The sequence below is a fragment of the Castanea sativa genome, chromosome 7, assembly GCF_040712315.1.
Source record: "Castanea sativa cultivar Marrone di Chiusa Pesio chromosome 7, ASM4071231v1".
Lineage (NCBI taxonomy): Eukaryota > Viridiplantae > Streptophyta > Magnoliopsida > Fagales > Fagaceae > Castanea > Castanea sativa.
Window position 1 is genome coordinate 18,368,265 of NC_134019.1, and position 23,804 is coordinate 18,392,068.

The following is a 23,804-nucleotide window of genomic DNA, read 5'->3' on the forward strand; positions in this document are numbered from 1 at the left end:
AAAACTTTTTTTTTTTCATTATTTATGACTTCTTTTGGAATCATGATAAATTAATATTTGTCCTAGCGCATTACCTCTCAAAAATTCAATGTCTGGTATGGGACAATATTTCTCCCAATAAATAGACTCAAAATGTGAAATTTTTAACTATAAATTAGAGGTTGAGTATAAATAACTCCAAACTCATTATTACTTGTTTTAATACCATAATAAATTATTATTTATCCAACAATATAAGCTACTATAAAAAGATGAATCTAAATACTTTTTAAAGCAAAAAAAGAAGAAGAAAAGAAGATGAATCCAATCACTTAATTATTGGTTTAATAATCTAGTTATAGTGGAGTTGTTAGGAAGAAATTAAGTCAGTTAAGCATTAGTATTTGCGGACAGTTGGAACAGCTAATTAAAGCTTCAAAAGTTTGGTAGGAAATTGTGGAGACGTGGTTTTAGTGGTTGCTGCACCAGTCTTGGTCTTTAATCTTTATTCCTTGTATGGTCTTTGTCATTGCTTTGCCGCCTTAGAAATAAGAAACTAAGACTTGGAAAATTTTATGAGTTCCCACTATATACCTTGGTGTAAAAGTTTCTACTTCTTAACACGGTCATTGACAAGTTAATCAGTCCACATTCCTTTTGGCTTTTGACTACTTTAATCTTAATTAGACTTACTTGTGGACCTAACTATACTCGTGGAATAGAAGTTTCGAGGAAGCAAAATATATATTATTTTTCTTTGTGATATTACTGGTGACCTTGCTACACTTATTGATGGCTCAAAAGTGTTGGTGGCCCAGATTCTTCTAAGTTAGGATCAAGCTAGCATATTGTTTCAAGAAAGCTAATATAGTTGTGCTGATGCCTTAGACAGGAAAGGAGTTCTTCCACAAACCTTATCTTGCATTTTTACTCTCCTCTCCAACTTCTATTTTGCCTACTTTATCTTTTGACATCTCTACTCTGTTTTGTGACTATCTGTAATTTGGCATCTCTACCATATTTAGTTGTTAATGCAATCCATTTTACCCCCAAATATACATATGACTATTTCTTTTCGTACCATCAAAAATATAAAATTAAAAAAAAAAACCGAAATACTAGCACGGTACTTTGGTTGTCCAATATTTCTGGGATGATTATGGAAACTTCTCTTTTCCCATCAAAGTTAGGCTTGAAAAAGCCAAAGAGTCAGTTGTTAGAGGTGACTTTTACAGGAGGTCACCTAAAGGAATGGAGCCAGAATTTCAAATTTCTGACGCTTAGATTTTATTGCACACTACTTAAGTAATATTACATTATTTAATTATATACTATATAGTTGAGCTTAAAAGCAGGGGCAGCGGTACTTGTTGTTTAGGGGTTCAAATGAACCCTTGCTTCAAAAAAATAACAATTTATATATAAAAAAAATTCTTTAATAGTTTATTTTACGCTTAAAAACATTTTTGTAAACATTGGCTGAAATTTTATACACCCTAATCATAGATCAATACATCCTAAAACTAAACAACAATTAAACATTTAGTGTATTATTTATGTTAGTACATAATTGAAGAACAAAAAATAGTAAAATTAGCAATTGTTCAAATATTTAATTAGTTAAATAGACACTTAGGATGAGTTTGTTTGGAGGTGAAATAGGGTGGCCGGATGGAAAACTTTGGAGAGCAAATAAGAAGGACAATTTTTTTTGGAATGTGTTTGGTTGGATAAGAAGGAAGGAAAATAAATAGTGGGGCCCAAGTGTTTTCTCTTCAGGTCTATCAAAATGTTTTTTCCCCAAAATAGAGAGAAAACTGAATGAAGATGGATTTTTTCTTGATTGACAAAAATGTCCATGTATACATGCCTTTATTTATTTATTTCTTCTTCTCCCTTAGGGTTGCCTTTTTTTTTTTTCCTTTGATTTTCTAGGCCCGGACGTTCACTTTTTTTTTTTCTTCTTCTTCTTCTTCTGCTACTGAGCAGTAACTTGCCTCTTCCCTTTTTTTTTTTCTATTCTTTTTTTTTTCTTTTGATTTTCTAGGCTTGGGTGTGATTTTTTTTTTTTTTTAAAAAGATGTTTTTATTTTGGGACATGATTTTTATTTTTTTAATAAATTTGGGTGATTGCTCTTTTTTGTGGTTATTTGTGACTTTTTTGTTTTAATTGAGTATTATTCTTTAACAAGGGTATATGAGTAAATTTATAAACTCAATTTTTTTCATCCTTCCACTTTTTCACTCCCCACCAAACAAAAAGGATAGAAAATAAAATATTTTCTATCTTCCTACTTTTCCATCCTCCCACCATTTTCTATTTTCCTACTATTCCACCCCTCCAACCAAACGGACCCTTAGTGTAATATATATGTATGGATGAATATTGATGTGTGGGTAAAAAAATAACATAGTGTCAATGGTTGCATTTCGGCATTTTAGTTTAAAATATTTTTAAAAAAAATAATGACAATTGCATAAAAATAAATAAATGTTATAAAACTAAAAAAAAAAAGAAAAAAAGTCACACCTAGCCACATTGAAAATAAATAATAAAAACTGATAATAAACTATATATCATGTAACGATTTAAAAATATGAAAACTCGTAGAAGTTGTAAAATTTCATATATTTGTATTTTTTTTATGACTTGATATATTCAAGTTTTTCTCTTATAATTTAAATTTTTTAATGACCCCCCTCTGAAGAAAAAAAAAATTCATGAAACTGCCACTGCTTCGAAGTTGTAATTGCGCCAAATGAATATCCTATTAATTGTCATTTGGTTGCACTAAATTGCGGTAATTTTTTAGATTGAAACAAGCTTAATGGTTCTTATCAACTTTTCCTCTACAACTTTATCAATTATTTGGATAAACACAAAATTTAACTGGTCGGTTTTGTAGTACACAAAATTACTCGACTACTAAAACATTAGTGCCAAATGGATACAATATTACTTCACCAGTGGCAGTGCAGAAAATATTCTCAGGGAGACCAGGCTAAATATATATAATTAAATCCAAAGAATAACATACACACATATAATATAATATTTATCTATTGCTTACACATTGAGTATTTGTAATTTTGATTTAACATAAGGTATTTTTTTTAAGTAAATAAAAAAATTTACATCAAATAATTTTTTACATCTTTGCGGGAAAAAAAGTATATCTTGACATGTCTAGATAAATATACAAATCAATTTGATAAAAATAAAATATAATTAAATTAGGGATGAAATACATTAAATATACTTTAATTTAATAAGTTATGTATGACAAAAGAGTAATTAAAGAGAAAAAAAAATGCATTGGTCAACTATATAAATACATTATATGTTTTAATTATAAATCCGGGACCCCTCCCACCACTCACAATGGGTACTTTTTTTTGGCACAATATTACATCAATGTGTGTATTTTTTTTTTTCGTTGTTTTCATGGTCAAACTTAAACACCCCCATTTTCTTTTAGACTTTTAGTTACTTTTCCAATGGAAGGAAATTCCATTAGGACCATGGATAGCATTGTAATAAGAAGTTAAGAACGAACATCAAATTTTCCGTTCCCATCCAACCACCATCTCAGCTGATCACACCACTCCCCAGGCACATGTGAATAAATAAGGTCTGGAAAGAAATTCTCATTCTCTAAAACTTTAATATAGGATAGTAACCATCATTTCATATCATTCTTTCAGATTTTTTTTCCCCATTTTCCAGAGGGGAGGTTGATTATCACAAGTATGGAGCAATAGAGACCACAAAATAAAAAGAAAACGGTAAAAAAAAAAAAAAATTAATACACCATTCGTAAAACAATCTATTAGTCAAATGGAAACGCAGGGTCGCTTTAAGTGCCCCCACTGTTATGGAGACATATCATGGAGAGAAAAAGATTTATTTGAAGATCAGGGGGGTGTTTGGTTGTGTTTCTTAAACAACACAATACATATTTCCACCTTTGGTGGGTACGATTGCTTTGGTGGATGTGGGGTAACCGAAATGAAACTCATAATGGAGGAAAAAGGCTTGGTGAGTTGGAGCTGTTTCGTGATGCTTCATTGTGGCTGCTGGAATATCAAGAAGCTGCTACTGCTGCTACACCAACGCAGACTGAATCCTTGGTCCAACAATGTTGGCTGCCTCTCTCAAATCAGTTGTATAAAGTGAATGTGGATGAGGCTGTTTTCAAAGCACGAAGAGAATCTAGGGTGGGAGTGATAATTCGTGATGCTAATGGTCTAGTTGTGGCTGCATTGAGCAAGAAATTTCATGCCCATTTAGGTCCTCTAGAGGTGGAAGCCAAAGCATTTGAATATGGGTTGCAATTTGCCAAAGAAGTGGGATTACAGGTGTCACGCCCCAAACCCAAGTAAGAGCTAGGCACGTAACAACAGCCACACACTTATAAAATTTACACCCTACAAGTGTGTAAGGCCCTCTAAACAATTAAAGAGTTATCCTCAAAGAAAATTTCATCAATAAATTTGAAAATATCCTCAATAATGCAATTCTCAAAAGATCTCCAAATAATAATCTTCTAACATCAAAAATAAAAATAACTAAACCCTTTAAATCTAAAGGTCCACACAAATGGTAATCTTAAATATAAAAGTACTAATCTTATTCCATTGATTTCCTAAACTTCACTCATGCGCACATCCCAGCGGAAGCCCAAACATATGCTACTCTTCCTAATCAAAATTTGAAAGGAGAAAGAGGGGGGTGAGTTGACAACTCCATAAGTAACCAAAATCCTAATAAGTTTTATCCAACAATAGATCTGTAAAAATAATAAGATGTAATATGAATCTTCAAAAGTTATAATATGCTATAGGTTTTCAAAAATAACTAAAGAAGTTTCATAATCTTAAAATATACATTGCAAATAGATCACATACTTTAATCTTACAATAATATCATAGATGGTTTAGAAGGTAGTTAGTTTTCCATATATCAAAAGCTATAACTTACAATAAATTCCAAAAATACATAAGTAGTTTTAATAACTCAAAATAGTTAAATATTCAATGTAACTCATATACTTAACAATCTTATGACTATGGTCATGCTATATCCTCGTGACTGGGTATCAGAGTACCAATGAATAACCCGCATTAGTTTAGGTATCAGAATACCAATGAATAACCCTCATTAGCTGGGTATCAAAGTACCAATGAATAACACACTCATTGGTTGGATATCAGAGTACCAATGAATAACCTCTATTGGTTTGGGTATCAGATCAAATCATAGTCAGACTGTCCATAATCACATATTGAAATCATAATTTCTAACAAAAATGTATCTTATTCAAATGCATATACATATAATCATATATTCAATATTTCAATACATTTGTGATATTTCTATATTCTTTACTTTAAATCAATATAGCTAAAAAAACAATTAAATAAAATAAATCTTATATTCAATGCTCATATATATTTGTGGAAATTCTTTATTCTTTACTTTGAATCAGTATAACTAAAAACAATTAAACAAAACGCATCATATATTCAGTAATCATATATATTTATGATAATTCTTTACTTGAAATTAGTGATACAATATAAAATAAAATTGTAACAATTATAAAGAAATTTTTAGTAGTTAAAAATACATCAATATAAGCAAAATAAAATCCAATTTGGATAAGGTTACCTCAGCTAGCTCACCACAAGAACTTCTCCCTAACACTTCTCTAAAATCCTTAGATCTCATCTAACAATTTACAAGCACCATTTACTCAATAATCATATAATTCAAAAAACTTATAACGATACCTAACCAGAAGAAAAACTATTAAAAATATCTCATAATTATCTGCTTTTCCTACACCGAAATTCCACCTAATCATAATATATATATATATATATATATATATATATATGTATATATATGATGCCACCATCAATGCCTTAAAGATAAGGCTAGCACTACTATGTCATACTAGACTAGGACGTGTACTGCACTAAGTGCACCTTTCTTCTTCTTCTTTTTTTTCTTTTTTTTTTCCTTTCCTTTCAATTCCATCAATTTGGGCACAGTCTCTTAACAATCCAACTGTGTAGCAAGCTGACCCCATCATGCCTAAAATCCCAGTCATGCTTATCACAACGGAGAGTGTGTATATATATATATATATATATATATATATATATATATATATATATATATATATATATATATATAAATACTGAGTAATGAAAAATCTATAGACAGTAGCATCCAACTGATCAAAATATAAATATAAACTTTTCTTCGTTGCATCATTAAAACTCTTAAATAATTAAATAGCTTCACTACCAATTTAAATATCCACACAAAAAAAAAAAAAAACTCTAATTCCAAATAAGCTTAGATTTAACAAGAAAGAGATTCTTAGGCTCTTACCTCAATTGTGCAATCAAACCTTCTCTACTTGAGTATTTTGGCCAGTCTCTTCCCTCAAAACATCTGTTAGTATATGCTGACTTAAGTTATACTATATAAAACTAGGGTTTCAACCTTATTTTCTAAAAACCCCTTAGTAATTTTAATTACAAAAATTGACCCCATAAAAAAATTTACTTAAATATCCCTCCTTTTAATTCCTTTTTTTATTATTATTATTTTTTTCCGGCTATTACGACAGGAGTTCATTTTACAATGTGATTCTCTCAATGTTGTTCATGCCCTTAAAGGTTTATCTCCTCCTTCAGTTTCAGTGTTGCCTATAATTTATGAGATTCAAAGTTCTTGTCATGATGTTAGGAAAGTGTTGTTTTCTCATGTATGTAGACAGGAGAATAAACTTGCCCATCTCTTAGCAAAACATGCTATTAGTATTGTTGACTTTATGGTTTGGATGGAAGGAAATCCTTGTTTCTTGAAACAAGCTCTCCGTTAGGATGTAATGTTTTTTTTTTTTTTTTTAATGAAAGTTTTCAAGTTCTCTATAAAAAAAAAAAACATTTTTTCACAACATTTTTTCACTCACACTTAAAGAACGTTACTAAAACAACATTATCAAACGGGCCCCCATTTCTCCTGTACCATATTTGGAACATGCTTACTTCTATCTTCACCCTGCCCAACCCTTCTTCCCCTTTTTTTTTTTTTTTTTTTTTTTTTTTTTTTTTTTTTTTTTTTCTTATTTTGGTATCAGATATCATCCAAGTGCTCCTTCACATCCATATTTCAAAAGGAGGCATAAAGGGTTTTAAGTTCCTAAGGGTGGTTGCCCCTTTTTGGAGCCCCCAAATCAACCCCCCCTTCCCTTGCAAAAAAGGTGGGGCGAAAATGTATTATCTATTATGTATCTTTCAATTTGTTGAGAATGACTTTTGAAAGCTTGGATTTGTGTTAAAACACCAGAGCTTATTCAGACCCCAAATTTTAAATAACGGCCAGATTGTTTTACTCTTATTTAATCAAAGTGCGGAACAAAAGTAACCATGTGCAATGATTGAACTGATAACTACTCTAGTGCAAAAATATGAACAATAAAAAATAAATGTAAAGCACAAGAGGAAGGGAAGAGAGATGCAAACACAAGATTAAACCAAGACGTGTTATTTAAGAGGAAACCGAAAAATTTGACGAAAAATCTCTTTGCGACCCTCCAAGTCGAAATCGATCCATTAGTGAAAAAGTTGGAGTACACGAATAATAAAAAACCCTCTAAGCCTAGTCTACCCAATATACTTGAGCCCTCCAACCTCCTGCTATCAATGGACTTCTTGGAGTCTTGTCTTCACTAGCTTTTCAGATCTCGCAATACGCCCGATTGCATCCACCAAGCCTCACCAGCTTCTTTTGACAAATCCACAAAATTTCTCAAGCTTTAAAACACTCTCTACACTTTGAATAAGTGTGAGTTATGTTTGGGTACAAATTTTCTCTCAAGGTGTGATAATGGGAGAGGGAAGGAGAAGAGGCTACAATGATTTCTCACTGAGAATGAGTAGCTCTCTCTCTAAAAGATGGGTGTGTTGTGTTGTGTTGTGTTGTAGAAAACCTATCAAGGGTTTTTCTCTCTAAATGGTCTCTCATACATTTGTGGGTAATGAAGGTATATATAGTATGGGTGAAGGGTAAAAAAATCACACTTAAAATCCTCCAAGCAGAGAGTTTTGTAGGTATCTCGCAGGTTAGCCCTTCTCACGAGATACTCGCGAAACTGACAACTTGACACAACTCTTCAGCTTCCAACATATGCTTCTCACGTGGCTCTTTCGCAGGTAGGTTTCTCATGAAACACTTGCGAAATCTACTTATTCATCCAATACATGCTCGATTCTTCACCAACTTAATACTAAACCTAATACAATAAAATCCCACAAAATACAAGAAGCAAAATAAAAGCAAATACAACACTTTTTGTCATGGAATAAAGCCAACATAAAATGTAGTTGTAAATCACAACTTTACAACTTCCATCAATAGTTATTTGAGTTCTTCAGTGAATTATTGTATCAATCTCAAACTAGGGAAGTAGAAACATCAATTACAATGGGTTAAAGATACATAGTTACTCCTGAATGTAGCATATCCTATAAAATTCCAATAGTAAAAAATAACATATTCTACTTAAAAATAATGGGCTAGGTGTTGGACTTGGACTTGGACTTGGATTTGGGCTTGGGCTAGTTCCTATTACTCTTGGGCTTTATCTATTTTCCTTTCTTGACTTATCAATAAAAAATATTCAATAATCAAAATAAACTTATTCATGGGGAAAGGTGTATAAGAAGTAAGAACACCACAGAACAGAATACAAGCACCAAAAAAATTGAAAGGGCATCATGAGATGCACAAACTCTCTTCTTTTTTCTTTTTTTCCTTTTTCTTATTTATTATTATTATTTTGGCCAAGAACTTCGATTAAGGAGGCAATGACCTCAGATAATGAAAATAACTCATGCAGAAATTAAATTCAAATATTAAGCTACATTTTAAATTTATTCAGTAATGGATTTATCATCAAATTGATCAAAATGCAGAAAATGCAGAACCAACTTAAACAAATGAAAATCAAAGAATAAATTTTTAAACAGAAATATCAACTTATCTGAGATCTAGCCTTTTGTCTATGTTCCATATTATTCACTAGATCCTCACAAGTGCTGGCAGGGAATATATTTACATTCTCCAGCAATCTCAGTTTCCGAAAGTAAATCAACACCTAAAACTTTTCGGCTAAGCACCTTTTGTCCTGGTGCCGTGCAACTAGTACCACGGGAAAACCTAAAAGTTTAAATAGAATTAAAATTTATATAAATTAAAAATGACTAAATATGATTTGAGATAAAGGCAAATTACAGTAGATATTTGATGACTCGATTAACAATAAAGGTGAAATTTGAGACCTTAAATTGATTAGAAATCCTGACATTCTTCCAAATTTATATATCCTCTAGCCTAAGTTCTCTTGCCAGCTTTCAAGGACAACAACTTCTTTAGTTACGTCCATTAGTTCAATTATCCTATGTGAGTTTTTATGTGTGGAACTATGCTTTCAATTGTCTTTAACTAATGAATTCTGGGCTTTTTAATGGGAAAAAAAAAATGGAAATTTGTCCCTTATTTACAAATTATGCGACAAAATGCCTATGTTTTGAAATTATTTAGCAAAATACCTTTATTTTTGAAACTCGATTTTAATAAAATCGAGTTATGTTGTATTTTTGTGCTGAATCTATTTGGATTTAACTTACATTTGATATTTTTTAATAAGAACTTCTTTTTATTTTAACGAGAGACTGTCATATTATCTACTAAATAAATAAAGAGTGGAGATTAAAACTCACTACTACTTATCATTATATATTTAAAACAAATGGACATGTCCAGTTAAAAATGTACTGATAAGCAAAACCAAATCTTTTTTTCAATTTTAATCATATCTATAATCTTATAAATTTGAATAGTTTTTTTAGTTGTATTTTTTGGGCTTTTAATGCAAATATATTGTGGTGGGCTTTTAAATCAATTATCACCCACAATTACACAACTACTTTAACAGGCTCAAATTAAATTTTTATGCGACTTGGAAACCGGAAATCTTGTGTTGCGATTGTACTGAGAAGCCATAAGGGCGGTTTGGTGAAAGCTTGGGTGCTTAAATTGGTACCTACATGATATGCATAGATTTCGCAGATGATTTAGGCTTGAAAAAATATGTGGAGCTAGCTGTGAAGGAAAGGATGTGTCAGGTCATAGTAGAGTGGGATTCCAAGTGTATTTTGGATGAAACAGCCAAGGCAGGGAAAGTCAATTTGTTAGGAAGCTGCTCTTATATAGTTGAGGATGTGAGAAATCTCTAGTAACTCCTTTGGTTGAGCCAATGCATCTTGATTTCTCATGGGTTCCTAGAGTTGGTGATGAAATTGCCCACCTGATTGTTTAATGGGCCTATAGATCAGGCATTTTTAGCCTATAGATTAGGTATTTTTAGGGCATTTGTTAATAAATTATTTTAAAAAAATTTGCCAAAATAGTTAGTTATATTTTTCTCTTCTTATAAAAAGTTTCTAAAAATTGTCCTTTAACAAATGCTCTTAAGGCATCCATTAAATTTTCCTAAAAAAAATTGGCTTTTTGAATTCTTTGTTTTGAAAATATCATAATACGTGTTTATGTTTTTTTTACTAGGTCTAGCTTACCTCCAATAGTTTTTTAATTAAACATCTATTCTTCTTTTTTAATGAGAAATTGTCACATCACTCATTAATTAAACCTTTGGTAAAGATTAAAACTCACTACCACATGATTTTATCTTGAAGAGAAACTAATTAAATATCCAATTGAAAAACTACTAGAAGTAAAACAAACCTTTTTTTTACTTAGCTTGATCCCAAAAAAAATAATTAATGATAATAATAAGTTAAAAAAAATTGTATTTATATTTGTTTAGTTGTTGAGAATGTGTGGTGTGGGAGCAAGTGATCTGAGCACATCTTTAGGCTTTGGGCCCTATCCGAGAACAATTAAAGATCCGAGGATGATTAAAGATCTATATGCACATAGATAGGAAGTTCGAGGAGAAAAAGGGACCCAGCTCGTGGACTAAGGTTCTCGATGAGCAAAGGCATATCGAAAATACTTTAGATAATCAACCATACTAGAAAGTAGAGCTCCAGGGAAGGCAATAGAGCCATATAAGCAACGAAAAGAAGAAATATCTAGGAAGGTGACTACCACCTCCATATTTAATGCACTGCATCAACTGAACTGACCGCATTTATGAAGAAATGACACATGAACAGTGTTTTCACAGCTCATAACCCTTCCTACCACCTCCAAAAGAGTCTTGATGGGACATGCATCCAAAATGTTACCTGGAAATTGTATATATGGAGGGCTAAGATAAAACGGAGGGGACAATATAAGGAAAGAATACCTAGAGAGAAAAAAAGAATAAATAATCTCATTGTAAAGAAAATATTCCTGATCATTGTATGAACAACTCATCCTTGGACTTGCCCAAGGAAAGCTTATACGTTAAATTTGTGTCTCCTACTCCTGTAAAAATAACCTTATCCTAGTCAATCTTAAGTCTGAATTTGCACAACTTTGCAATTTGTTCATTAGACCTACTCTCTTACATTATTCTAAGTGGGTTTAGACCACAATTCTAGTCCCTACATGTGGTACTCCAAAATACAAATTTGTGTTTTTTCAAGAGATAAAGCTAATTGTTAATATTTCTAAAACATACCCCCGTGCGAACAAATGTGGGCCACAATTTATTATGTGAATCTGAATTTTAAATAAGCATTCATATTTAGTTTTTTACCCTTAGTTTTTTTTTTTTTTTTCAAAATGTTTTAATTATTATTATAAAACAAACGTCTTAATTAAGTTTCAGTAATTTGTTATTTTAACTTTATAGTAACTTTACCTAAATGTTAAATAAATAAAAAATACACACTTACTATCCAATTCGCCTACCTTAGAGTTTCACGTTAGGATAATAGGATTATAAATCCAAATGTGTAACATTTAAAATTGTGCCACTTGTGTACACTATCTAATCTATAAAATAAAATCTTAACATCTATATTTCACATTGATCCATTTTATGCTTTGTATTAAATATTATAAATCTAAATTTGTATCCGGTGTCAAATCATTTAAAATTGTGCCACTTTACACTATCTAATCTAGACAATAAAATCTTAATTATAAAATGAACTTTATTCATTTTAGGTAAAATAAAGAGTTTAAGAGCTTGCCAAAAATCATATAATTTAGTTGGCATCTCCTCATGTACTAAGTCTTTAAGAAAGAAAGGGTTTTGCTGGATAAGCAACATATTGTAAGTATCTTAAAATAAAATAAAAAAAAGGTTAAGAGTTTTATGGTTCAATTTGTACCTCTTAGTGTTTTTAATAATGATGTTCAAGTTCAAAATCCTCCTTCCCCATCGTATCTACCAAATTATATATTTAAAAAAAAAAAAGTAAAATCAAGGAAATCCTAGAATTTCTTACAATCAAATATCAATGCTCCATCATTTTTTTTCAGTAATAATAATTAATACACCAACATACTTGGAGTCTTGGACCTGGATAATTCAGTCCATAATATAGATGTGCTTGCAAATAAATTTAAAAACAAACATTAGTAGAAGATAGTCCATTTCCTTAAATTAACAATCAGTTCATAATATGTACCACATCGCTTGTGTTGCATGGTGTGTGTGTGTTTATAACTAGCTCCGTGACTTTGACTGCCGCTAGCAGTTTTGGAGTTGGCATGTTGGTTTGAATTTGCGTGTTATTGAAAAAAAAAATAACAATCAAAGAAAACAGACTTATTCTTTAGTTGTATAACATTATTTTCTAATATTATCAATAACATCTAGCTCTGCTGTATAGTCCCCCCATGCATGGGTGTAGTAAAAGGATTCACCATGACTTGTGCTGTTTGCTTGGAACGTGCTGACATGAAACTTGCAACAATTGGCTTTACGTTTTCAATGGTCTTGATGATAACCAAGAACAAAAGTCGATACAAAGCCACCATTCCTACCAAGATAGCAAGATCAACCCACTTAGAGTAGCTCATTTCCACTTGCCATGTATCTCTCAAAATTTCTTCACCTCTTAGATTGATTGGCCCTCCGGAATTATCTCTGGGAAATGTTAGCCCTTCAAACTCGTTCTTGAACAATCCTTGGTATGCATACTTGTGGAAAGCAATGTAGTACAACGGGTATCTCCAAAATGGTTTGGGAAGATCATTCGGATATCGAAAAAATCCACCACCTAATACCATGAGCCATGAGCGCTTGAATTCCAGCACCTGTTATTATACCCATCAAGAAATTAGGCACCATGCTTGCAACAGTCATCATTAGGCTCTCAACTAACATCACGCAAACAAATAACACAGCAGCAAAATATAGGAAGTGTTCAGAATCTCTCTGAAGTCCTGGAGGGTAATAAGCTATTGCCCCTGGAATCAGTGAAATCACTAGCAAGAATGGAAGAGCCGAGAATGTGTTGCCTAAAACGAATGCACCAGTGCCATAATGTCCATTTAACCTTTCTCGTTCAAATATCTGGAGAAATGGGAGGGGGAAAAAAACATCTGAAATAATTGAGTATGACATTAACAAAGCTTCAAATTTTGCATTAATTGCACTTTCCGCTGCATCTAAATCATGGAATTAGTTCTAATGTCATTCTAATCTACAAAATCGAATAATCAAACTTGATTTATTAGTAACAGGCGAGCTGTGATCATCACTATAATTTTTTGTTGATTTAGAGAAAGGAAGTAGATATACGTGCATAAAATTGATTAATACTTAAATGAGAAACAAAACAAACCTTCATGTCCTCTACAAAAGAAGGGAATCCACCGATGGACATTAAAGTTAAGAATGAAGATACAAACATGATCAGTGAAACTCTAGCCTGAAAAAAAAATATTGCAATGATTAATTTAGCTTTTGAATTGATCCTAATTTGCATTATATATCATAGGTATAAGGAATTAATATTTAATATATCACTCTTAAGTATTACCTGAATTGATCCATAACTATAGCCAACATCAATAAACACAGTGGCTAGGCCTATAGCGATTGCAACATAAATAGCTAGGCGCAACCAGTAATAGCCTAGATCACGGAACATATTTTTGAAAGACCTTTTCGTAAGAACAAGACACTGAGTAACGAAGCCAGCATGGCTTCTCTTCATCTCTAATGTTCCACAATCCTGAAACCAACATAAATTTTTCACTCATTAATTTTGTTTTTTGTTTTTTTGTACTTGATTTAGGAAATATTATTTGTCTATGCTGTGAAAATTAAACTGTAGGATTAATTTCTTATTTAAGTAATTACCTGTTTACATATTTCTGCTACTTGTCTTTGAACTTGTTGGTAAGTTTCAGATGATTTATATGACTTTTTAAGAGATTCTATTGCTTCCTCTGTAGGTATTCCTCCATCTGAACCTTTCTCGAGATCCTACAAAAGATTTATATATAAAAAAATATTAGATTTATAAGGAGGCCCTTCTAAGATGAGTAATTGCATAAGACCAAGTTGAAAGGAAAATCACTTCTATTTAAAATTGATTTATTTCATGGTTCAAATTAGTTATTACTAATGTGTTGTGTAGTATGTATCAAGTACCATGATCTATGTACAGGATATTAATTGTATTTTAACCCAAATGAACTCACTCAATTCCAAACAAAATGGAGAGGATATGTATCTATAAAAAGACATTAATTAACGAAGTCACCTACTAAACTGCCATTGATAATAGGTTAAATTACATATTTGGTACTCAACCTTTGACACTCTATTCACCTTCACTTGTAAAAAAAAAAAATTATATATGCAAAAAAAAATTTATATAAATAATCATTTTAAACTAATATGTTCTGTGACCAGCCTGACTTAAAAAATGTATAGATATACTTTAAAAATATATATTATATACTAAATTAACCTATTTTAATTTGACCGCCCTAATAAAATTGTTGAACACCTTTACTTGAGAATCATAAGAATTTGAGTTCAATATTTATAAAAATAATACTACATTCACAATATTTTCATAATAAATCTTATGTGATAAGTTGTTACTAATTCTAATTCGTGTTCAATATTGACATGTTTTACCTACCAATAACAGACTAACAACTTATTGCATAAGATTTGTAATGAAATTGTTGTGGTCATTTTATTATTCTCATATTAGCATTTTCAATTTGTACTTTATCTTTTATTAGTCTATTTTTTTCTTATTCTTTTTGTTAGTATAAAAAAAAATTGTAATATTTCACGTATTCGCGTGTTTTTTTTTTTACGTTGATATATTCAAATTGTTTGTTTATTAAAATTTATATTTTTTAAGTTTCTTAATGATTACCCTAAAAAACATTTCTTAATGACATTGATTTATTCTTATATTTTAAGATAATTCAAAAAAGTTCTTAGAGTCCTTTAATAGATAAAAAATGTTGATGTGACAAATCCAATTCATGAAACCAAAATCACTTTGATGATGTGTAGCAACTTATGACATAACATGAATTTAGTTTGTCATGTCAACATTATTCATCCAATTATAAGGAATTTTTTAAAACAATTTTTAAAATATAATGACCAAAATGAAGTGTTTAAATTATAAGGTCAATTATAAAATAAAATTTAAAGGTCAAAGGACAAACAAAATTTAATATCAACAAACTACCAAACATAAGAGCCAGGGGTCACTTACCTTTTCAAAATCCTTGTTTATGGTTTTAAGGAAATGATCAGATGGATTTTGGAGAGTCGGGCAAGGAAAGCCATTTGAAGCAAAAAACTACATGAAATTGAAAGAGTGAAACTTTAGTTATATATTGCAACAAGAAGTGAATATATATATACATAAACATACACTTCATAAACATTAGAGAACTTACCTCAGTTGCTTCTGAAGCAGGACCAAAGTACACTGTTCTCCCTGATGACAAAAGGCAAAGATTGTGAAAGAGTTGGAAGACCTCGCTGCTGGGCTGATGAATGGATGCAATTACAGTCCTTCTAATTCCATCCCATTGATCTAACTTTGCAATTCTGCTCATCACATAATATGATGCTGCACTATCAAGTCCACTTGTTGGTTCGTCAAGGAAGAGAAGCTTTGGGCGCGTCAGGATCTCTATGCAAATGCTCACTCTTCTCTTTTGCCCACCACTGATACCTTTGGCTCCCCACCCACCAATTCTTGTGTTTATGGCATCTTGTAACCCCATTTCTTTTATTGTCATCTCTGCTCTCTCCTTCTTCTCTGACATTGACATGGAGTCTGGTAGTTGGAGCTGAGCCGAGTAATACACAGCTTCTCTCACCGTTAAAGTTGTCATCAAAGTATCATCTTGTGTTACATATGCCTATATTTAGTTTAAGGTAAAAATTAAACTAATTAGCATGTTTAAATGGCTAAGAATAATTAAACTAATTTCTTGGAAAAACTTCCATCACTTATTGCACTAGATAGGACATGGTGTAGACATGCAAACAATTTTAAACACGTATGTTTCCAAATCTTGTCCGTCCAATTCACTAGAATGGACCCAAGTCAAACCCTTATTTCTTTAAAGAAAATATTCTCTTTGATTTGATAAGGAGAAGATTTTTTTTCCTTTTATCTCTTACCGATGTTCCAAAAGCTAGTTTCTGTTTATGGCCGTTGATTAGAATTTCCCCCAATTGCCTTGTGTTTGAACCTAATCTCCCTGCCATAAAAGACTAGTTAGACATTTGTCAATGAATGATAATAGTTGCACACTATATGCATGGAGAAATAGCGGAAATCATGCTTTTAGTTACAACTTATAATTGTGAAATTGTATTTTCAAAATACTATTTCACCATTCATATTAATAAATAAAATTGTGTTTTTAAAACAAAATTTCAACTATAGTATAATTCTGCTGTATAACAATGCTCTTCTGAATTTTCAAATCATATTTGCTTATATTTTCTGATTTGTATTTTTTTATTAAAAAAAAAAAAAAAAAAACACAATATCTAGCAAAACAATATTGTGTGGTGGGCCTTCAATTTCTTTTTTGACATTGACGATTTTCTTGTTGGTTCGCTAATGCCTAATGGAGCTAAAGCTGTTATATAGTATATGCAAAAAGTAGTAACATAATTGCTTAACCAAGGTTTCCCCCCCCCCCCCCCCCTAAAAAATAGCTTGCTTTTAAAAAGAAGATTTTAATTGAAGAAAGAAGAGGTTGGCAAGTGTGGTCACTACTCCAAAACCCACTTAAATCCGAATATGACATTGTGTGGGACCATTCAAGTAATAGTAGAGCTTGCTACTTGTCGAACCCACAACCTCAAACTTCCAAAGTAATGGAATACAAGCACTTAACAACCTCCTTGGGTGAAAAACAGTTGTGTGCACATACATAATGTTCAATATATATATCGTCTTTTTGCTTACAAAATTAGGAGACATGCATCTCAAATTGCTAGTAAGAGGAACTTGCAGAGGCCTTCAACTATGTTTTGGTCTCCAAAAAAAAAATTCAAGAATAAATAGAACAAGTCTAGTTAAAACTTAAAACACAATTAGGTCTTCTTTTTAGTGTAATTCGCATCTTCATCCTACTATAGTTTTGGATGCTTGCAGGAAGGATGCAAATTTTGTTTTGCTTTAATAATATTCTTTTCTTTTTTTCTTTTTCTTTTTTGATGAACGCTTTAATAATATTCTTGGTTATTAGGAAGCGTTTAAAATATATATATATATATATATATATATATATATATATATATATATATATATATGTATATACAAGACACAAAAGGTTAAAAAGCATTTTACGTTTCTTAAATTTAAGGTTACTTTTATTACGAGTTTTCAAAACTTCCAATTTATGCCCTCAACTATTACAACGATGTCAACATGCTCCTTTCCACTATAGTTCATCACATTTTCGTCATTAACCCATCTGAAAACCACATAATTTTTCTATTTTTTTGGTCCAAACAATTACATTTTTTTATGTAGTTGTACAGGAAAATTCTAATAGATGTTAACTAAATAAGTGCATAAATATTGTTTCAATGCAAGAGATCGTGTAAATTTGTAAATTTTCTTAGTTAAAAAACCAAATTTAGAAGTAATGTTAAACTTATAAGGTGTAAATAGTATTTTAGGCAAACAAAAAAAGAGATGATATACCTGCTAATGAATCAAGAAGGGTAGACTTGCCACAACCAGAAGGACCCATTATGGCCAAGAGCTCCCCTGGTCGTGCATAACCAGTCACACCCTCCAGTATTGATTTGCTACCTTTCTTTCCATTAACAGTCACCCACAAATCCTCCCATGTCAAGAAAACACCATCCTCATCCTCATCCCCCATAGTTCTAACAACAACGTTTCCACCTCTGTTGCTTTGCATTGGATTATTTATGATTTCCACTTCTAAAGCTGTGGAACTCAGAGTTTTGGAGTTTTGGTTAGGTTCATGGTTTCTAGCATTCGGTTGAAGAAGCGAAGCCATGGCCAATTGTGTGTGCAAAGGAATGGATAGAGAGGAGGACTGCATTGAGAGCTTAGTACTTAAAGGCGTTGCTGAGAACTCAGCATTTCTGATATGACTATGGGCATGTGTTTCACGAGTTCAACAATTCAAATGTGAAACCACATATTCTTTGGAATTATTTTTTTTTTTGTAGATTTTTTTTTTTTTTGAAATCAGTTACCAATCACATTTTGACACCTATACATATATTTGCAATTAGTTGGTACGGGAGAAGACAGATCTTTTATGACGGCAATATTTGCCTGAATCCAAATCTTCTCCCACTCTTTTTACTCCATTATGTACTCTACAAATAAAAATAATATATGTCTATTTAATTTATTAAATGCTAAATTTATACATTCTATTATTTTAATTACCTAAATATGATGAGTTATTTGTTTATTTATTTTAGAAAATTGAAATAATAAAAGACATAATTAAATTTAACATTTAATAAATTAGGTGAATATGTGACATATTTTTATTTGTGAAATATATAGTGGAACATGAAAAGTGGAACAGAAGATTTAAGCTACTATTTGCCATAGTTTTTCTCTACAATTTGTTAAAAGTGGTCCATTATAAGACCGATCAATTTTTGATCTGTTGCTAACATTAATCAACTCAAACTTAGAGCAAATTTTTTTACATCAATTTTTTTTTTCTAAAATTTTTCAATATAAAACAGAGGTTCCTAAGAATGGTACTTACATATAGTAGTGTAATTTAATAGAAAAATAGGAAATTACACTTTGCCTATGGGCATTTGTCCTAAAAACACTTTGCCTCTCTGTGGTTTAAAAATTGACATTTTATCTACTAAAAGTTAGCAACGTTTATCTCTTGTTACCCACTTTTATTAAAAGCATGTATAAATTTGTATTTTTTTTACCATTTTATGTCTCTCTCATCTCAAAACATAAAAAACTAAAAAATCAAGAGAAAAGAAAATCCAAGAGCTAAGTTTTGTAAAAATTAAAACCTAACTTTTACATATTCTTTTCATATATCAATTTTTAGATCTTCTATTTTAACACATTAAAAATTAAAATGATGCCTTAGCTACTGTCAAAGAGTGCGGGGCGCTGAAATGAAAGTTTTTACAACTGCTGCTGTCAAAGCAAGCAGATTCTACTGGGCGTTAAACGCTACTGTCAAGCATTTGGCAAATTGCAGAACCTTTGTACTAGAAGATGATTCAACGTATGACAACTGTGTTAAATTGTCCTTATATGTTATTTTGACGAAAAGTTTGGCAATTGATTAAAAAGTTGTCCTTAGTGATTGCATTAGTCCAAGCCATTTGTCGACTTTATGAGTAATAATAAACATTTCTGTTTAGGGTCTTTTGCTAAATAGGAAGTCTTCAATTGTTTTAAAAATATTTGTTTTTTCATATTGCAGGATATGCTTCACGAATATCTAGGATATGCTTCACGAATATCAACTATATAATGCGTTTTCTGTATGTGGATTTAGCTTTAGGCCGTGATGCATCTTAGAATAAGACACGGTGAACTTAATTGATTTTTTTCAATTTTTAATATGTTAAAATAGAAAATCTATAAGTTTATAGATGAAAAGAAGAGGTAAAAGTTAAGCTTTAGGGGGTGTTTAGTACAAGCATTTAAAAATTGAAGATATGTATTTGAAAATATGTGTAGAAATATGTGTGGGTGAAAAAGTATGTGGAAATACGTGTAATATTATTTAAAAACTGAAAATATGTGTTTATGTGGGTGTACCAAACAATTTTTACAAAACCTAGCTTTTAGATCTTCTTTTCCCTTCATTTTTTAGTTTTTTTATGTTTTGAGAGGAGAGAAACATAAAAAAGTAACAAAAATAAAAATTTGCTCATGTTTTTAACAGAGGTGTATATTGAGAGATAAACAAAACTAACTTCAAACGAGTAAAGAATCAATTTTTATACCACATATAGGGAAAGTATAATTTTTCAGACAAATCACAAGTTGGAAAAGTGTTATTTTCCCTAAAGAAAATGAAAGTTTGAGTTCTATTATTCTTATTATCAAATTATATATATATATATATATATATATATATATATATATATATATATATATATATATATATATATATTATAGAAGCGTACAATGGTGTTTATAAATAGACCCCATGAGTGGACTACGATATTCCATCGTTGTCCTCCCTGATTTCTAGAAAAGAAAAAAAAAAAAAAAAAAAAAATCTTTGCATGTTATTTTTATTATCACGAGACTTCCATTCCATCTTCTATAGGGATGACTAATACAAATTCTTTTTAAAATGAACCACTCTTTTTTACAATAAAAATAAATTTTTTATAAGATCCCCTCCTTTAATCCTTTTACTTTTAAATGAATTTAATTAATATTTTGTGAAAAATTTTATAGTTAAATTGCATTATTCAATTCTTTCTCTATTGGCATAATATGAATTTAAATCTTCTCACCACTACTTATATTATAAGAAAAAAAAATTAAATATAATCTTTCTAATAATTAATGATTTTTTTTAGTTATAATAAATTTAAAATAAATTATTATTTATATTAGATAATTAAGTTTTAAATAACATGACATCATACAAAAGCCTTAAATTTGTATATAAGAAAAAAAAATGGGTTGGGTTCAAGTTACACTAAGTGTAACTCTATGTAATATTATACTAAATATTTTTTTATTAGATGCAAATTTGGAGAAATCAATCGTTGGATTATATTATCTCTATATATTCTCCATATTTGCAAAATTTTAAGGTGATCAAAGATCGATAACCATGTCATCAATCAATTATTTAAATTCAAGTTTTTGTAGTTTAAAATTGATTGATATAAAAATTGGCATGCATATTAAAAACACGTAGAACATGTAATCCAGAGATTTTCAAAATATGAATTCAATAACAAGTTATTGGATAGTGTAACATTGCTTAGAGTTATACCAGATTTAACTTGAACACAACCCTATATATATATATATATATATCCAAATAATGCATTAGATTTTTTTCTGTTTGAAGCCAAAATGAAATGAGTCCAAATTTGGTATGACAAACGATTATTTTTTTCTAGATTAAAAAAAAAAAAACTTTATATCAATAATTCTAGAATAACTTCATTCCACCCATCTTTTTCAACAAATCTCTTACATAGCTAATTGTGAATTATAAATTAAAAAAAATGTGGTGTGTTTATGTGAAAGCAACATACACTGATGTGGTAAAGACTGTGATCCTAGAATAACTAAGACAAAGTAATGCTATAGGTACAATGATTAATTTTGACAACAAATTTCACACCTAAATGACTTGTTATTGTTGATTATTATATGGACCCACCATTGACGCTAATTTATTATCTACCATTAACAACTTCCTATTTTATAGGGATGACAATTTTGCCCTACCCTGCTTAACCCGCCTCCCTCTCCACTTTGACCCAAGCGAGTTTTTCCCACCTCGCAAATGTGGTAGGGCGGGGATGATGAGAGATTTAACCCCGCACCATGAGATGGGGAGAGGATGGATTTAGACTTTTTAGACTCAACCCACTTCACCCTTCCTCACATTGATAAAGGTTAGATTATAAATTTTTCATACCCTAAAACCCTCCTACTTAAACAAATATATCATCAACTTATTATAATCTACTCAACAAAGATTTCTGTCTCTTTTTTTTTTTTTTTTCTTGCAAGATTGGAAATAAGGTACCAGTTTTAGCATTTTCTTTTATCTTTATTATAAACAAATTTATATACTATTGAGTCATTGATTTTGTATTATCAAAATTTTGTTTTTGTAGTGATATTGTCTTGTTAAAATCTTTAATAATATTATTTAATTTTTACTAAAAATTAGTTTGATTTGATGAGATAATTTTATTTTTAATTTCAAATATATTTGTATTAAATGAAACAAATTTTCTTAAAAACAATTGCAGTAGTTGTGAGTAAGTAAATTAACAAGAAGTAGAGTTTTTCAAAATAGGGACCCCAAGGGGCAAAAATGGAGTAATCAAAATTTTCCTTGCGAAACGGGGCAAAAATAAGATAAAACAAAACTAGGTGGGTGAGGACAAAGACCCCACCTTCGGATTCGCCCCCCCTCCTTACTATCTTACAGAAGTGTGAATTTTGTTGCCAATTTTGATACGTCTCGGCGCATATTGATACAAAAGTTCATAATCTCTGAACTCTGCTAACATTTATTGCATTTTGACAATTGTGTGGCTCACAAAGAGTGTTAGCAGAATTCACGCACGACTAGTATTTTCATTAGTAGTCCCAATCCATTCGCTTGTGTTGTGTGGCTCACAATGAGACTATTGGATCGCCCCTAATTTTTTTTATTTAAAAAATATATATATTAAAATCCAAATTTAAAAGTGTGAATCGAAAGTCAACGTTCGGTGTTGGCTCAAAAAGGACAGTGTAGTTAATGCCATAAAGGCCTTACTGAGAGCTCAGCATTTGTTTCACGAGTTCAACAATTCAAATACGAAACGGCAAATCATAGTTTGATAACTAGACATTTATGAAAGTAGTTGGTGCGACAGAAGTTTTTTTTTTTTTTTTTTTTTTTAAATGACCGTCACAACTTTTGTTATTACTTGATTAAATAATCTATGGTGGATGACAGTGGTAAAAAATTACTTTTAATTTTTTAGAAAATTTCAGCTTATGGAGTTTTTTTTTTTATGATAATTCTTTATTATTAGATCAAATTATTAATTAATTGAACATTAAATCTCTTATTAAATTATCAGATATTTTACTAATTGCGCTAACTGAAATTCATTACTTTCATATAAATTCATCAATTTTTCTCCAATATTAACAATTGGCTGACGTGGATTCCAATTAGCTCAATTGGTAAAATCTCTAATAGTTGTATAAAAAATCTAAAGTTCACATTCTGTCTACACCAAAAACTGATTTCCATTTACATCTTCTCTAGCTATGACAAACACAAAGTTTTCTTTTATAAAGTATAAATGGGTCTATACATAAATAAATAAAAAAAAATATATATATATATATATATATATATATATATATATATATACTTCAATTGCGTTATTCGATTCTCTCAATTAGAAATATATGAATTTATATCTTCCCGCACTACCTATATTGGAAGAAAAAAAGGTTAAATATAATCTTTCTCATAGTAAATAACAAATTTAAATATGTATCATCTGAAATTAAATTATTATTTTTATTAAATAATTAAGTTTCACAAAACGTGACATCATATAAAAGCATTA

The 23,804-nt window shown here is 30.3% G+C and overlaps 1 pseudogene; it reads right to left on the minus strand.

Moving 5' to 3' along the window:
- Positions 1–12,595: 12,595 nt before the first annotated feature.
- LOC142642923 (ABC transporter G family member 1-like) lies at positions 12,596–18,606 on the minus strand (annotated as a pseudogene).
- Positions 18,607–23,804: the final 5,198 nt, after the last annotated feature.